This window comes from Hipposideros armiger, unplaced genomic scaffold (genome assembly GCF_001890085.2).
Source record: "Hipposideros armiger isolate ML-2016 unplaced genomic scaffold, ASM189008v1 scaffold_42, whole genome shotgun sequence".
NCBI lineage: Eukaryota > Metazoa > Chordata > Mammalia > Chiroptera > Hipposideridae > Hipposideros > Hipposideros armiger.
The window spans coordinates 875,344-894,244 of NW_017731392.1; the positions used below are offsets into that span (position 1 = coordinate 875,344).

The 18,901-nt window shown below is 39.8% G+C and overlaps 1 protein-coding gene across 12 annotated transcripts in view; it reads left to right on the forward strand.

Moving 5' to 3' along the window:
* Window positions 1-18,901, forward strand: part of PCGF5 (polycomb group ring finger 5) — a 111,845-nt gene that overhangs the window by 24,315 nt on the left and 68,629 nt on the right. For 3 of the 12 annotated variants that reach the window (XM_019639077.1, XM_019639063.1, XM_019639078.1), the window contains exons 2-6: window positions 10,707-10,828; window positions 11,207-14,767; window positions 16,468-16,590; window positions 16,815-16,889; window positions 17,009-17,080. The exons of 1 other annotated variant lie outside the window; for it this stretch is intronic. The gene's annotated coding sequence lies outside the window, so the exon portion shown is untranslated. Of the gene's footprint in view, window positions 1-10,706; window positions 10,829-11,206; window positions 14,768-16,467; window positions 16,596-16,814; window positions 16,890-17,008; window positions 17,081-18,901 lie in introns of all 12 variants that reach the window. 8 more of the 12 variants (XM_019639064.1, XM_019639068.1, XM_019639067.1 and 5 more) reach the window with 8 other exon arrangements.

The window sequence follows — 18,901 nt, forward strand, 5'->3', positions numbered from 1 at the left end:
TGAGTCTGGAACAGTCTCACTGGACGTTTGAACATGGATTGATGTGGACTGAGGCAGAATAGCATACTGATTATGAATTGGGGGCCTTTGGACTGAGCCGTTTCGTTTTTCATCTTACTTCCTTCACTCAGAGGCCATTGGACAGTGGACAAATTAAGCCTCAGTTTTCTCCTCTATAAACTAGGGCCAGCAGTAGAAGCTAATTCATAGGGGTTGAGTGCATTCCATGAAGTAACTGATGTAAAAGCATTTGACCAAGAGCCTGCTGTGTAGAAGCAGCTTGATAAACGTTCGCTGTGGTCATGAGTATTGCTGACACAGGAGAATGGAAAGGTAAGGCCAAGTGGGAGAATGACTAGGGCATGAGATTCAAGAAGCAGAAGTGCTGTGAATTAAAACTGTGGAGTGCTGGGGGAGGGCTGGAGGAGGCTTCATAGAACTTAGAAGGGCTGCCCACTCAGACCAAGTTCTCATGGGAGCCTAGGTCCCATCAAAGTGAAAGTTTATGGGGAAACCCAATATGTAAAAAATATAAACAGAGCTACTCATTTGAAAGTGGAGTGGGGAAGTGGGGTCCTATATCTTCTCTCCTCCCTCAGCCACCCACAGTCCCGGAGGGATTCTGAGAAACCCCAAAGCTTCAAGAACAAAAACAATTTCTATACAAGCATTTTTAAAAGCCACTGTAACACCTCATTTGTTCTATATTGAGTTAGTTTTCCAGAAAAACACTTTTTTTTGAAACTCATCTTGGATGAAATTTTGCTGAATTGTGTTACTTTTTTTGCCTTCTAACAAGGCTGCATGAAAACCTTTTAATCTGTTCTTGATGATTTTTTATTATAGTAATGAACGTTTAGTTACGGCTCTGTGCTTTAATGTGGTCATTTCCAACCTCAGAGATTCTGAAGAGTTAGGACTGTTTACTTACACTGCGCTTTGTAAATTGTTATAAGAAGCAGTGTGGCTTCAAGGAAGGTCCAGGACTTCGGAGCCAAACCGTCCAGGTTTGTATCCCAGCCTTGCATCTTATTAGCATTGTGACCTTGAGCAAGTACTTAACTAGTAGTTACCTCAGTTTCTTCTTCTGTAAATTGGGAATAATAATAATCATGCTTAACCCACAGGATTATCGTGAAAAATAAATAAGTTTTTATATGTTCATTGTTTAGAATAGTGCCTGCATATAAAAAAATGCCATACAAGTGCCATTATTATTATTATTAGTAGTAGTATATCAGTTTTTATAATTCTTTTGTTTTCTCCTTTGATGTAGCACAGTGGTTAAGCCTATAGGCTCTGAAGCTAAATAACCTGGATTTGAATACCACCACCATTGTGATCTTGGGAAAGTTAATTTAATTCCCTGTGATTTAGTTTATTCATTGAAAAATGGGGCTAATAATACAAACTCATTCACAGGATTGTTGTGAGGATTAAATAGGATGAAATTTATAAAGCCCTTAGCACAGTACTTGGCACACTGTATAATCGCATCACTATGATTAGTTGTTAAGGCTCTAAATCAGGGGGATACTGTAACTAATGTAAGGCAGAGCCAGAAGTTTTACTATATTGACTCCTTAAGGAGCCTTTAGAAAGTCCTTTCTTGTTACATAATTGGTTTAAGTAGAGGTTATTAACACATTGATCTTAAATAAACATTTTTAATGTGCTTCTTAATATTGGAATAAGGGTGGATGGGCAGAGAGATTAACTATTTATGCTATATAATACGATGCTTATTATCAAACTGTGACTCCGAACTTGTATTTATGTTGAAGGAGTTAGATGTATTTTAGTTAAAAAGGTGGACATGATGAATATTTATACAAGGGGATATCTTCTTTTTTTTTTAAACTTCATTGGGGAACAATGTGTTTTTTGGGGGAACAGTGAGTTTTTTCCAGAACCCATCAGCTCCAAGTCAAATTGTTGTCCTTCAATCTTAGTTGTAGGGGGCGCAGCTCAGCTCCAAGTCCAGTCGCCATTTTCATTCTAGTTGTGAGGGGTGCAGCCCACCATCCCATGCAGGAGTCGAACCGGCAACCCTGTTGTTAAGAGCATGTGCTCTAACCAACTGAGCCATCCAGCCGTCCCACAAGGGGCTATTTTCAAAGGAAGAAAAACAATAAAATGTGCTAATGGGAATGACTAGAAGCAACACAGGGTAGGGAGCAAATTTTCTGATATAGAAGACTAGAGGCCAGATGTGATGAAAATCAGAAAAGCAAGCAAACAGTGATTCTATAGCCTTGGTAGGGGAAGTGTTCAGCCACCAGCATACTCCTTGGTACTAAGGCTTTTAAGGGTTAATTTAGATCTCTGGAGCATGCTGCTGTCAAAACTAACCCATGCAGGAGGGTTTTGTGTAGCTGAGGTTTTATTGCATATTACTGTTAAGAAAAATTATCCAATCCTTGGGAATAAGGCACAAGGATAATTACATATTGTTCTAGTGTTAATACTGGAGCATTGTCAGACATACCCAGCAAAGGATCACATAATTCTCTAGGGAAATGTACTTTCATTTAATTTACTATTGATTAGGACCCAGATTCTGTGCTGTTAGATGTTAATTGTAGGTTGATAACTTGCAAGTGATTTCTGCCTGATAAAGAAGATGACCTCCAAAGTTTAGTTTCATTGACTTATATAATACATTAACCAGTTTTGTATCTAAATTAGTAATCTTATTTCAGTATTCTGTCTTTCACTGACTATATATACTTCAATCTTTCCTGTACTCCACTGATCAGATGTATCATCCTGCTAGTTTCCTTCTTAATGATTTAAATACATTTTTGACACATGCTCAGTTTTATGTGTATAAGAGTTACATTTTTAACTTCTTGAAAATTGTATCCCAATGAACCAACTACCTATTAAAGGAAATTTCCTTTCTTACTGTTTTCTCCTTTCTCTAAAAATGTGGTTTGCTTTCCATAGTAATTTCAAAGTTGAAATATATTTTACAGGTCTTTTATTCTTTTAATATAGGCATTCTATGAAGAACAGAAGCAGATATAGGTAAAAGTTTTAAATGTGATTGTTGTAGGCTAGGTTTAATTGTGAACCTAATGATTTCAGCAAAACCTGCATTTCTGAAATGTGTGTAATGTCAGTGTAAGATAATGTAACACTTTTATACAGTTTTTCATAATGTGATTGTACAGCTAGTTGCTGTTTATTGTAGTTGATTGAGTTTGTAGAGCATGGCATCAAAAAACTGTGAAAATGTTCCATTTCATGCAACCAGAAATACAAATGAGATAGTGATAAAATTTAGACATGCTTTTGGATAGTTATTTGCTTTTATAAAGAAATTGTTTGGAGGAATTTCCGGTCAAGATGGCACAGTAGGTAAACACTGTGCTTGCTTCATCTCACAACCACATCAAAATTAAAACTAAACAACAGAACAACCATCATTGGCAATCACCTGAAGTCTAACTGAACAGATGTCCTACAACTAAGGACATACATATGAAGCCACCTTGAGACTGGTAGGAGGGGCAGAGACATGGAACAGGCTGATCACATACCCCTGTGTGACCATTAAAAATCAGGGGGGATATCTCAGCTGCAGAGGTCCCTCCTGGAGGAGCGAGGGGTCCCAGCCCTACACCAGGCTCCCCAGTCCAGGGTTCCAGTGCCGGAGGGAGAAGTCCCCATAACTTGTGGCTCTGAAAACCAGTGGAGATTATGACTGAGTGAGATGAGGGTGGCTGCAGTCCCAGGTACTCCTTTTAAAGGGCCCCCATGTGGACGTGCTCACTGATGTCATTTGCTTAGAGTTCCAGCTCTGGGACAGCAACTAGAAAGGCACCAGGGATATACAGGGAGGAATCGAATTGTCTGGTTTCAGCATGAGGGCTGGAGGAGTAGCTTTGTCCCTGACGGAGGAGCTGGCAGAAGCATTGTTTCTTTTTTGAGTCCTTCTGGCTCCTGGCATGCAGACACAGGTGACCACTATATTTGAGTCTCCATCAAATTGGCTAACATCGTTTATCTGCCCTACCCTGGTGATTCCCTGAGACCCTGCCCCAACCAACTTTCAGGCACACCCAAGCTGCTTCCAGTGGCTTTTTCATACAAATTTTCTGTCTTGGCTCATGCTGTGGACTCTCCTAAAATCTCCCAAAGGTTCACAGAAGCCAAAAAACCAGCATCTGGTTTTGGTATGTCCCATACCTCTGGGTGAGCAACCCTAAGCCCGGCACTACTAGTAGCTGCCCTTGGATTGTGACTTGACTTCTCTCAGACAACTCCAAGCCAGTACAGGCAGCATACCATCTGATTGTTTTGTGGTTCATTCCAGGTACCCTGGGCAGGGCACAGGCTGCAGCTGAACTTGGCTTGAGACAGGGCACCTCCCAGGAGGCCCTGGGCATGGAACACCTGGTGGCCAGCTGGACCATCACCTGGCCACCTCCAAGGACGGCACACCCAAAGGGCAGACTGGGCAGGCACCAGAGCCCCGCTAAAGCGAATCCTGCTCTGTAGGGTCAGCCCCTGCACAACAGCCCCTCCACTGTAGTCACAGCCAATCCTCACAGCAATTCAGCCGGAGGGTCAATCCCTCCCATTGACATGACAACAACAACCTAGGCTCAACTACAACAGGAGGGCACACACAACCCACACAGGGGACACACCTGGAGCACCCAGCTCAGGTGACCAAGGAGACTGAACCACTGTGCCCTACAGGACACCTACTACATAAGGCTGCTCTACTAAAACCAGGAGGCATAGCAGCCCTACATAGAAACAAACAAAGGAAGCAGCCAAAAATGGGGAGACACAAAAATGTGTCCCAAATAAAAGAACAGAACAAAGCTCTAGAAAATGAACTAAACAAAATGGAGACAAGCAATCTATTAGATTCAGAGTTCAAAACAGTTGTTATAAGGATGCTCACTGATCTCAGGGAGAATTTCAACAAGGGAGCTCCCATAAGGCTATCAGCTAATTTCTCAACAGAAATTTTGCAGACTAGAAGGGATTGGCATGAAATATTCAGTGATGAAAAGCAAGGACATACAACCAAGATTGCTCTACCCAGCAAGGCTATCATTTAGAAATGAAGGACAGATAAAGAGCTTCCCAGACAAGAAAAAGCTAAAGGAGTTCATCATCACCAAACCAGTATTACAAGGAATCTTAGAGGGACTACTTTAAGAAGACAAAGAAAAAAAAATAAAATATATGAATGCTAAAATGGCAATAACTACATATCTATCAACAATTACTTTCAGTGTAAATGGATTAAATACTCCAATCAAAAGATAGGGTGGCTGAATGGATAAGAAAACTCCTACATACACTGCCTATAAGAGACTTACTTCAGATTGAAAGACACACACAGACTGAAAGTAAAGGGATTGGGAAAAAGATATTTCACGAAAATGGACATGAAAAATAAAAAAAAAAGCTGGGTAGCAACACTTACAGCAGACATAATAGACTTTAAAACAAAGGCTATAACAAGAGACAAAGAAGGACCCAGTAATCCCACTTCTGGGTATTTATTCGCGCTACTTTGAGGGGATGGGTGTATCAATTGATTCATTGCAACATTGTTTACAATGGCCAAGATGTGGAGGCAGCCTGGGTTTCTGTTCAGTGTTTGAGTGGATAAAGAGTAGGTGGTACATATATACAATGGAATATTGCTCAGCCAGGGAAGGGAATGGGCTCTCACCATCTGCAGCAGCATGGATGGACCTAGAGGGTATGTGCTGACTGGAGTATGTCAGACAGAGAAAGACAGATGCAATGTGATTTTGCTTATATGTGGAATCTAAAGAACAAAACAAACAAACTCATAGATACGGAGAACATTTTGGTAGTTGCCAGATGAGAGGGGTCTTTGCGGGGGAGGGTGAAAGGAGAAGGGATTCAGAAATACAATTCGGTAGTTACAAAATAGTCATGGGGATATAAAGTAGGGAATATAGTCAATATGGCAATAACTATTTATAGTGCTAGGTGGATACTATTGGGTTGTCAGAAAAGTCTAGACGTATTTTTTCTCTGCTTTTCATTGCAAAAATGCATCATGACTTTTCCGACAACCCAATATTATCCAATGCTGATATACTGTCTAAGATGACACTAAAAAACAGCTCTCTTCCCCCACTGCAAGGCTTGTGAGAAGATTTTGTGAATAAATAATTAAATTATGAGTAAACAAATTAAATATTGTATTCATAATTCTAAAAAACTTTTTTAAAAATTTCATTAAAATATAGATAACATACACTATTATATTAGTTTCAGGGGTACACCATAGTTATTCAACATTTATATACCTAAAGAAGTGATCACCATGACACTGTACCATGCTATCACAATATTATTGACTATATTCCTTGTGCTGTATATTACATCCCCATGACTTATTTATTAATAAATTAAACTTATGGCGTTAACGTCAATTTGATTGTTACAATTATGTGATTCTGAGACTTTCACGAAAACCTTTTTCTATTAGTCCCTCCTCCTTTTATTAGAAGTTTGCTCTCAACTGTTTCTGATATCCTTAACTAATATTTACTTGATAGTTGTTTAATTTAATGAATATTTAATTCTTCTAGAATGTATACTCCATGAGGACAGAGTTATGTCTGCTTAATCCACCATTGTGTTCCAGATACCTGGCAAAGTACCTGGTACATGATAGGCCCTCAACAAACTATTTCTAGGGTGCCTGAATCATTGCATGCTCACTTTCCTTCATTAGAAAACAAGGAACACATTGACAATAAACTTGATAATAAACAGATAATTCCAAATGCTGCGAGTGCTGAATGTGGTTGGATGTTTCATCCCGGGCTTTGCCAAACTGTGAGAATCAGACACCTGTATCAAACTCTTCCATTCTCTACAGCATTTTGTTTTTTTTTTTTTAGCCTGTTTGGAAGTTACCAAAATGGGAAATAAATTAATATGAGATGGTAGAGCTGTTTCTATCCAAACAAACTTTTGGTTCTCAAAAGCCTTAGAAGATGCTCAACACAGGGATCTAGAAATTGCTAAGAGGGATAGCTCAGAGGATAAAACCAATTAGTTTTACACAGCTAAAGTTCCCTGACACCCAGTTCCCTGTTGCTCTGTCCTGTCTCTCTTTCTCAAATTCCTTCCCACTTTTACTGTCTCAGCCTCTTTTTCTAAAAATGAGTATGTACTTTTTTTATTGATTTGGTATTGTGTAGGTCATCAAGTTTAAGAAGTGTGTGTGTGTGTGTGTGTGTGTGTGTAATCTAGTAATTTATAATTTTTATCCATATAAACAACTTTTTAAAAATTTATGGGTAAACCAAATTATATGTCATGAAGATTTAGAATCCTAGTCCTTCCACTCCAGTGGCATTAGATCTATAAATAGAGTTATTTTTAAAGCACCGAATATATTTCTACCTCTCACTAGACTCACTAAGTTGGGCAAAATTTTCATCTCTTTGATTCTCCACGTCTTTCATCCTTGAGCACAGTTGCTCCCAAATAGTTTGAAAGCATGTTATTGAATTAATTTTCTTATTTCTGAGTTTCCAAATTACTAGAAAATTTTAATCTATGTACATTCGGCTCTGCTCACCCCTCCCCAAACCAGGCATGGTGGTCAAAATCCCTCAAATCGTCTATGAGTAAAAACATACTTACAGTCTCAGATATCAGTGTTACAAGTGACAAGGTTGTACCCCAAAGTCCAGTTGTAAACTAGTTGTTATGAACCAAGCTCAAAGAACATTTTTTCCTCTAGAAAGAATGTTATAAATGATAAGTTTATAAATGATGAGTTTTGCAGACCAGCCCACATAACCCCTGTTGGATTTGTGGTCAGTCATCCGTCTAACCCTTCCTCCAGCCATCAGATTCCTAGTAAAGTCCTACCATGTGCCAACCAGTACGCCCTGCATCAGACTGCATCTGAATCATTTGATGGTATATTTGCAGTTAATAGGAATGAAAGCCACGGTATATAAACATTTGGCAACCCTCATCAGCTTATCAAGAAACTAGCTTGTTAACCTTTACCTATAAAATAGTCCCACAAATATTTATTGAAGAACTACTATATGCCAGGCTCTGTGCTTGTCACTAGGAATAAAAGACTGAATAGGAGCTTAACAGCAGAACTTGAAGAAACGTGGGTTTGATTAAAGGAGAACAGAGAGGTAGGTACAGTTGTTTTCCAAAGCACTTTCTTGGCATTTTCAAAGACTTTTTGTGCTCATGGCACTAAGGCTTTATTGTGCTTCTGTCCCCTTCAAAGCTTAATATCCAGAATGGATGTTGACTTCTGTGAAAACCAGCACTGGATGTTATCAGTATAACTCTTAAACTAATCCGCTATGATAGGGCTCATATTGTTTTAACCTCCAAACCAAAGAGAACATTTTTGAGACCTTTGAGGGTTAAAAGAGAGTGGAAGAGAGAAAAGAGTTCAACAGAGTGTGTTTTCTAGGATGTGGAAGAAATAACCTGAGGCGGAGTTAGCAGAAAGGGGAAGTCTGCACAGTGCCTTACACACAGCAGAGCAAACTTGGCTGTTTCTCCTCAGTGGTCCCTTTGTTATGGGACTGCAGAATTAGCTGTCCAGAGCAAGCAGAACTTTGGACAGATAGAAAAGCTGGGAGACAGCAATCAGCTTATCAGAGTAAACATGAAAGTCTTGATAATGGGCTGCAGGGGGGGGGGGGACTGCATGTCTTCTGACCTAATCTCCTAAACTTGCTTCCTTACTCTCTCTGCTCTAGCCTGAGCAGGATCCTGCCTCAGTGCCTTTGCACATGCTGTGTCCTCTTCCTAGTATACTCCTCCCTCAGTTATCTTCATAGTTTAGTCCCTCATCCCCTTCAGGCCACTCTGCTCAGTGTCACCTGACTCTAGTCCTTCTCTGGCCACCCTGTTTTAAATAGCACTCCCCTGCAGTCCCTCTCAGCTTTATTTTTTTCTTTATAGTACTTAACAACTACATGGCATTGTTTCTTTGTTCATTGTCTGTTTCCTTCTAGAATATAAGCTCCATGAGAACAGGGTCTCTGGCTGCTTCATTCCTGTGATGACAACATGCCATGGAACATTATAGAAGGACTTAGAAGGTCCATTTTCAAAGAAGGGACTTTTAGCCTAGAAAATGCTTTTTCCTAAAAAAATCTCTTAAAAAGGAATTTTTTCAGCCCGTCACTTACTTGTATTCAATTTCAAGACCACTTTGGGCCTTGGTGATAGTATTCTGTGTTCTTCTACTAGAAGATTGTGGGGTGGGGGCCATTTGTGATCATATTGCCTTTTGATCTTTCACTGTTTGTTTGTTTTCCCTATATCTAACTTGTTGTTTTGATAAATTCAAAATCTACAGAAGAGTTGCTGGAATAATGAACATCCACATACCTTTCACTTAGGTTTGCCATTTGTCAACATTCTGCCACATTTGCTTTCTCTCTCTAGGTATGCATATTATTACAGTTCTCACTGAGCTATTTAAGAATAAGTTGCAGATATGACCCTTCACCTCTAAATACCTAAAAAGGAGATACAATTACTGTATTCAGGAAATGTAACATTAATACAATAGCCAGACTTATCTCATAAATATCCTTTATAACAATAATATACATATAACAACAGGAAGGAAATCTCAATCCAGGAAACAGTCCAGGATCACATTGCATTTAATTATCAGGCCTCTTTAATTGTTCTCAGTTTTTCTTTGTCTTTTATGACATTAACATTTTTGAAAAGTACAGGCCATTTATTTTGTAAAATATCCCTTAACGTGGGCTTATTTTATATTTCCTCACGATTAGAGTTAGGTTATGCATTTTTGGCAGGAATATTACACAGATGACATCCTATCCTCCAAGTTTCATCACCTCAGCAGGTGGGGATGTCAGGTGGTCATGTTTGTAATGACATTAAGTTTGATGACTTGGTTTAGGTAGCGTCCAACAGATTTCTTCCCTGTAAAGGTACCTTTTCCCTTTGTAATTCAGAAATAATCTGTTGAGAGATATTGCAAAACTATATAACTATTCTATTTCCCAACAAACTTTCACCTAATAGTTTTAGGATCTCTGGAGATTCTTGCCTGAATCCATGATAACAATGATGGTTGCAAAAATGGTGATTTTCTGATTCTTTCATTCCTTTTGTATTTATAAGTTGGCATTCTATTGTAAAGAAGAGCTTTCACTTTACCCACTTGTTTATCTCATTATAAATATGGGCTCATTGCCATCATTCAGTTGGATGCTCGTATTGCCGGATTGGCCTATCTAACTGCACCGATCCCTAGCAGGTGGGGAGAGAAATATGTAATCCCCGGAGTAAGAAATATTTTTAGTATGTCCACAGTGCTTCTGAGATTTCAATTGCGTAGGAATCACCTGGGGCCGCAGGTTCTGCATTCCTAACAAGCTCCCTGTTGATGCTGGTTCCGAAGGTCTGTGGACTGCAGTTGAAGTAGCACAGGTGTAGGAGTCTGTGGGCTGACCTGAAAGACTTAAAGCATGTCTCACTCCCCTTGTGTTAGGACGAACACTTTGCCTCGTTAACGTAGAAGACACTGATTTTTTCAAGTGTGTGTGAGCTCTGGTGGGGGGAGGGGAGGGGAAGGGCCATACCCCAGCTACTTGATTCTCAGAAATCATGACAAGAGGAATGCTGTATTCTCCTCACTCATGCTTGCATTTCCCTAGAAATCCTGACCTCTGAGGGAGCTGGCCTCAACTCCTGATACCTGGGACTGGGAACTAGCAACAGCCTTAGTGGAGGATGTGTCTCTACCAGCATTCTCCATTCGTCAGACCGAACTTGATTGGTACGAAGGGAAGTTAGGCAATTTGTGCTCTCCTCATCAAAAAAAAAAAATTAAATAAATGTTCTGGTTTTTTTTTTTTTCCCCTCTGCGGGACTCATGAGCTTCCTGTCGTTGACAGATTTCAGTGGCTTTTAGTCAAATAATTTTCTTTTTCCCTTTTAAAGCCATTTCTAGACAGATTGTTGTTGCCACTCTGGCCATCTGCAGTTTGCGACCACTACATTCATAAAAATTCCAAATGTACTTGGTATTTTGCACTTGCTGAGTAATCTTGTTTAATCTAGTTACGTTTTTATCAGTAATCCCTTTTTTTTCCCTGACATCATTTCATTTACCCATCTATCATCTGAGTTTTACATTTCTCCTTCGTTTTATTAGGAATGGATGGGATCTACAAGCAAAAGCATCCCTCTGTGGAAGTCTTAGAGGAAGCGTCAGAAATCGGAGGGCACCTAATATTATGGACTGAATGTTTGTGACTCCCCAAATTCATATGTTGAAATCCTACTGCCTAATATGATGGTATTGGTGGGCCTTTGGGAGGTAATTAGGATTAGGTGAAGTCATGAGGGTGGAGTCCTCATGAAAGGGATCAGTGCCCTTAGAATTCAGGAGGGAGCTTGCTTCCTCTGCGCTGCTCTTGGCCACGTGAGTATACAACAGTAGACTGCTGTCTACAACTTGGAGACAGACAGGTTCTCTCGTGAGAACCCAACAGTGCTGGCACCCTGATCTCGAACTTCCAGCCTCCAGAACTGTGAAAAATACGTTCTGTTGTCTATAAGCCTCCCAGTTTATGGTGTTTTGTTATAGCAGCCTGAACAGACTAAGACGCTTGCTGATATAAAATCATATAGTCGTCCTAGCTTAGCAGCTACTAATCAGCATTGGGGAATGAGTGAGTGGGGAACCAGTATGCACATAGCAACTCATTTAACAGAATCCGGAAGATTCCAAAGTGAATGTTCTTTTTTTGTTTGTTGTTTGTTTTAATCTCTACCATTTGTATCTTTCGCTGTTTCTGGCATTTAGATAGACAACTGATAATAGTATTGACTTGGGTAAAGCTTGGGTGATTTCCGACTTATTCAAGATTCACAACTTCATATATGCCAGAACTCTTTCTTAGCTCCCCCTTCTTTCCAAAAGGAGGGGGCCCCAACTTCCCTGCTGAGGGATGCTAGGCACTATTCCCCTTATTGCAAAGGCATCTCCTGCTGCTAGAGCCCCCTGCATTACCGGAAAGTGCTGTAGCTCTTGGGATCCCTTTCTTGGTCCCAGCACATTCTTACATGCTCATGGAACTGAGTTAGTAGGGATTTTATTCTTCCTCTCTGAGTAACATGTGTTACAGATTGGTGTTTATATAGCCACAGTATGAAAACGTTACCTCTAAAAGCTAACTTGGAAATCTCCTAGTTAGATACATAAACAAGTAGATACATTTTATGTTTTCTTTGTTAGAGGATGCCACCTGAAGATTTCTAATATCAAATTGCATAATTGGCTTAGCCTGGTAAGAGGTGATTGCCTCATAGAGGTTCCATAGTTGCTGTAGAAGCATGGGGCCGGCAGAACCTGTGGTCTTACAGGCCACTGTTAGGATATTGAGGAGCGTGGCCATGGCTGGGGACCAAGTCCCTGTGGAAAAGAGAAAGGCTGTTTCAGTGCCTTGAGTGCTAGACACCTGGTACCAATTAGACCACACCTGCTTTCTGCTGTTTGGTCTCTCCCGTTCTTTCTTAAAAAAAAAGTCACTGAAAATCAGAAATGTTTCAGATTCTGACCCAAATCTCTGTGTATCTTTATAACGTCTCAAAACCATATGTGAATTCTGGTGATAGTAGTAAATAGGTGAGCAAGTTTTGCCTATTCTCTCATTCCGAGGTAGAAGAATATCTCATTCTGATATTGAAAAATTCTCAGACAGGTGAGCATCTTCACAAAAGAAACGTAGGAGGACTATGTCAGCATCCTTCACAGCATCCAAACAGGACCAAACACATCAGTACTAGGGAGCGTTTGTTAAATAAATGGTCCAAAGCAAAAAGTAATGGCAACTGGCTGCTTTTTATTTTCATTTCCCATCTTACCGGCTTTTTCAAAACATCATTTTGATTCCAACAAACTTGGATCCCTCATTATATTTCCAGTGCTGTGTTTGAAGACTGCTCGAATGTCAGCCCCTGGCTGTTTATGCGTGCACATATGCATAGACTGACTCGCTCTATCCAAACACAGAAGTGCCTGCTTAGTTGATGTGATCAACTGGGGGAATTGGTTGTTAGGTTGAAGAATACTCTGGAAGGTAGGTGCACCTTTAATTTCACCCAAAACATGTTGAGATGATTTCTTAGAGGGTTGCTTCATGACGGTATGCTGCATTAATTTACTTATTGTATTGCTTTGAGAGTATTATAAATTCAGCCAGCATTTATTATTGAGCATCTGCTAGGCTCACAGACCTGTGCTGGGCCCTCTCTGCCCCTGCCTTCAGGTTGTTGACCATCTGACCTGATAGACTGCATAAGGAAGGGACATCAATACGAATACTACACTCGTTAAATAACAGGTGCATGGACCTCCAGCTGAAAGAAGGGACTCAGATGAGGTGGAAGGGCTGGGGGAAGGACCAGTTTGGGAAGATGTAGAACTGCAGTTGGCCTTAATGGATGGTGAGGAGGAGAGGGAGCATTCCATGTAGTGGGGAGCAATTATAAGCAAAGGCTAGAAGTTGGAGTTCACATTGTGTTTGCAGAACAGGGAGAAGCCTGGTCCACTTGTGGAGGTGAGGTCCTGTGTTGGAAGGAATGGTGATAAGGCCGCAAAGCTTGTGTGGTGCCAGGCCCCAGAGGCGTTCTCCTCCTGCATATCCCAGTGGTCTGGAAGGCAGCCCAGCAGCAGCACAGGGAGGGGCTGGGGGCCGCTTGGCTGGGTTCCGCTCCCGCCTACATTTACCCTGAGCTGCGTGATCCTGGGTATCAGGCAAACTCTCTGTGCCACCGTTTCCTCGTTTGTAAAGTGAGGACAATGATTTTGTGTATGTCACAGGGTTGCTGTGAGGAGTAGAAGAATAATCACATAAAGCGCGTAGCACGGTGCTGAGTCCTTGGTAGAGATCATCACACCATTAGTCGTTCAGCAAGGGGGAGTAGTAGTGGCATAGCTTTTCCTTTGTTGAAAGCTTCATGGGTTGAGGCTTGAAGAGGCTTTGTGGAGTTTCCTTTTGCCCGGATGGAGTTGAAGATGGGAATTTAGAGGTGTCACCATGATCTCCAGCCTCTACTGGAAGGGATGGGAACGTGTACAGTCTGGTTTCACTCCTTCTCCATTTCACAGATTTAGGAATTGGTCATGGTGATGGGCAATGTCCCCTAATAGCAACAGAGAACTCGTATGCGAGTCAGTTAGAGGAAGTGGATTATTGGGCCAGAAATAACTGGAAGCTTGTTTGCTTGCCTCTTTGTTTCTCGGTTAACACTTTATATTGTATACCCAGAAGCTGCTGCTGTGCTGACAAGGATGAAATAGAGAATTGAATCTGAATAAATCAAAATGGAAAATAACTGTGAATACCCCTAAGTAATTGTTGTGTCCAACTTAGATAACTCATTCATGCTAATTCTGTTTGTTGTAGTTACACTTCGGGTAGATAAGAAAATGGAAAGCAGCTTTGTCTATATAAAAGCAGGAATTCTTTTCATACTGTTCCTTGAAGCTTTTCTGGGGTTTTTTTTAGCCGAAAGTAAGTTTAATTTATCTAGTCAGAAGTTTCAGTTTTTACTAAGCTTGTCTTTGTAAAGATATGAATAAGTTGTACTTCAGTCCTATCTTCATGGTGGAAATTGTGTGAAAATTTTTATGACACGAGCATTCCAGCCCATGAAGAAACAGCATCTTCAAAGGATAACATTACAAAACACGTTTTTGTTTATCACAGTAAGTTTTATTTGCTAAGTGCTACTTGCCTATATTTTGATTCTGAACATTATAGATGTTTCCATATATGCTGTAGTGTGTTCTTATGTACAGTTTAAATGGTTTCAAGGGTCAAGGCTTATAAACGCTAATAGTTCTGGTATAGCGCTCCAAATATAATGCCATGCATATACTGACATCAACAGTTGTTAATTAGTCTTGATGATAAGTGAGTGTGCTGTTCGAAGAAATACCTCTTTGTAGTTCGTAGTCCATGCAGTCTTTATAATATACTATGCATATGTGTGTACATACATTATATATGTATATATGTATGTATGTATGTAATCTCTAACGATTCGGCTATATGTAACATAAATTAGTTCAATACCAGATGATGTAAGTATTAATCTATATCAGATTCCTTTGAGCTGATCCAAAAGAATATCTGGAATTAAGTGCACCATAAATTATATTTATTCCCCTCCCCTACAACGTGCAGTTGGGTGCTGCTCTCCAGCCTCTGCCTGTGTCATCATGTGGTCATCTTCTCTTTGAATATGTGTCTTCACATGGCATTCTCCTTGTCTGTCCGTCTCCTGCTCTCATAAGGACACTAATTCTATTGGATTAAGAGCCCAACTGCTGTAGGATGACCTCATTGTAACTTGATTATACCTTCAAAGACACTATTTCCAAATAAGTTCATATTCACAGGTACCAGGGGTTAGGACTTCAACATCATGTCTTTTAGGGGGGACACAATTAAACTCATAGCAGGAATTTAGAATAAATCTATGCAATATTTAGCACTTAATACTTAACGGGTGTTAAGTGTGTGTGTCTAAGGTGGCATGTTAAAATAATGAAGTTAATAAAGTACAGAAGTGTGAAACATTGTTCAGTGTATTATAAGTGTCAACTTTTAAAAGTGAAGTTCTATTTATTCAGTTTTATTAGTGACTAGTTTATTATTGGATACTTCTAAAGTGAGTTAACTTATATGACAGAAAGCCTTCATACAGGTATTCATGCCTGTGCTTATGAGTTCAGTTTGTAATTACAGAAATTCTTCCCTTTCCCAATAGAAATGAGTACTCCACTTAAAACTTCAGACTTCATTGGTAAAAAAGTATTAAGGAATAAATTGTTCAGGAACTATTGTAAAGGAAATGGTAATCTACTAATTTATAAACATCAAGTTCCAATTAACTTCCTTGTCAGCATATGTGACATCATCCTTCTAAAATTTTTAATAAGTGTAGTATCATTGTTAAGTTGTTTAAATCAAGAACAATTCCTGACAAAACTTACCTTTTAAAAGCATACATGAATACGTGTAATTACTTCTCTTCCTTGGATTTTTCTGCAGTTTTCTTAATTTAGTAAACTAAAATGCTGGTATTCAAATGCTCAAACATCAAAGCTTCCCCTTTTGTAATTCAAGAGTATGGGTTGTGAATGGACCTCAGTCTTCAGGATTTGTTTGAAAAGTACTTTGAAACTCTTTTACCCTGTTCACAGATTCTTCTTGATTTGCATATAATAGTCATCCAAAATGTTAGAAGGGGAGAATAGCACCAGTACCTGTCAGCTGCATGAATTCCTCTGTTTAGCATCAGAGAATTAGAGACATCCGTTTTTCTCCTTAGGCCGTCCGGCAAAATCTAGTTCCCACAGCTGCAGCATCCTTCTTTCAAATGTGCCCTCTCTTGTTGCAGTTGCTGTCCTTCAGTGGAGATGGGATGGTGAAATCTCAACACCCTGTCCTTCAGGGCCTCTTCTCAGACCAGGCTGCAAGCTGGCCCCAGAGAAGCTGGAGTGGACGCAGACACACCCTCCAGGTCAGGTCAGCTGGCAGCACTATCTCTAAGTAGTAAGCAGATAACTTGACTCTTCCAAGCCCTGTGCTTTCTTAGATCAGCGTTCTAGCATCCCACGTAGAATGGGAAAAAACTTTGTCTTTAAATGCCACTAGGACTGTTTGGTGTCTTGAAGTTAGAGGAGACTAAGTCTGCAAACAGAAGAGAATGTTTTTGTTTAATATTCCTTTTCTCTTTGTTGGTAGACTTTCTTCATTGTCACGTAGGAGAAAGATCAAGAAAGATTGTCACATATGGGAAACCCCTCCCCGCAGTCTCTGGTACCACCATTCTACTTTCTGTCTCTATGTATTCAACTATGCTAGGTACCTCATAGAAGTGGAATCATGTAATAGTTGTCCTTTTGTAACTAGCTTATCCATAATTTTTTTAATCGAAGGAAATGTGCTTTCCAGAAGTAGGAAACGTCTAGCCTTGTTCCTGACTGATTCACCACTCAACTTGGTCCAGGGTAAGCTGATCAACTTTTTTTATTGTCCTCAGTTCTAGAATGGCACATCTTTCTTTGATGACACAGCACAGTGTCATGATATTAGTCAATTAAAGCTGAAAAGCAAGATCTTAAAATTTACAATGGAAGAGTCACAAAATAATAACTTCACAGCTCAGATATTTGCTTCCAGTATTTTGGTATAAGAGAACACAATTAATACGCAGAAAGTGACTTTGTGGGCATTGGAATCAGAGCCAAAGGTGAAGGATGGTAATTCAGGACTCATGACCCACTCCTGGTAGGACGAAGCACGCTTCTCAGAGTTCGGTGTCTCCCTGTCCAAGATGGTGATGCCCACACATTGCCCACACCTTGCCTTCCCTCGGCACTTCCCTTTTGTGTGCTTCTTGCTCATCATTCTTTCCCTATTTACACAAAGTTATTGCAGACAGGACACAATGTAATCGATCAGGTTTTAGTTTACTAAATATGTTCACATGTCAGTCCTGCTCCCCTAGACTATAGCCAGGTCACTTAGTAAGAATTTTGAGTGTTCATAAAACTAGACATCTGTTTACATGCTATTTCTTTAGTTCATCTTGAGATGAGTAATTTAAGCTGTGATTTTCATATTTTACTAATTTACCACTTAAAGAGAAACGTTATTTTAAAATTCTTGTAGGTGGAGGAAGGGCACCTGGCAGGCAAGTTAGGTGACTAACTGTTGCCTCCATGTACCTCCTAAAAAGCAAACAAATTGTACTAAGGCATGTGTTCTAAGTATTTGTCATCAGGCCTTAAATTGTGTCCTAATTTTTCATTGTTGTCTTGTCCAAATAGCAGGAAAGGTGTAGATATGAAATTCTTAAAATTAATTCAGCAAGCATTTGCTTGCTTACTATGTACTAAGTGTATTATTTGTATTATCTCATATAATCCCCTTAAGTACTCCTAGGAGATATGTACTTTTATTGTATCCACTTAAGTGATGAGAAAACTGAGACACTTTAGAAAGTTCTTTGCCCTATGACACAGCCAGTCAAGAGATTGTGCCAGAAATTGAAAGTGAGCAGTCTTGACTGCACAGTCAGATTTCATTTATTTGCTTTCAACAAATATTTAGTAACAGCCTGTTATGTTTTAGACTTGTTTCAAGAGATACAGCAGTAATGATAAAAGCCTTGCCCTCATGGCGCTTCTGCTCTGTTCACCACTTTTCTATGAAGCCATCTTGTATTCTCATCATCATCTAACCTAAGAGGCTTTGATACTGGTGCGTTTTTCAGCTTCTCATTAAGAAGTTACGAAAGTTTGCTAACTGGTGGGAGCTTTTCTAGTCAACTAGGATAACCTCTTTCAACGGACGTAATTGAAGAAGCTGTTGAAGACAAATATTGTTTCTTTCTTCTTGAACTATCAAGGACAAGTTATCACAGCTTCTGAGACTGTTGTACAGCTCATCCCCTTGAAAGTTAAGAGTTAAGAATGTCTCTATCTTACATAGTAGCTAATGTCCCCTGCTTTAATTTAGGCCATTTTTCTCTTAGATTTTCTGCAAACGTATACAAAAATCAACCAGTATCTTAGTCATACAGTTTTTGAATAGTTGAAGACAATATGAATACATTAATATGCCTTTTGTTTTCAAGAATGGTTTTTTTGTTGTTGTTTCGGATCCAACACAGAATTGTGAAGCACAGGACAGAAGGTCGTCTTGGGTGGTTTGCCATCCTCTTTCAGATATGCTTTCTTTCCTCCTGCTGCCTCCCCAGCCTCCCAGCCAGCAAAATGTCGCAGTTAATACTCTGGTCCAGTGTTAGCTCATGACTAAAGCCTTCT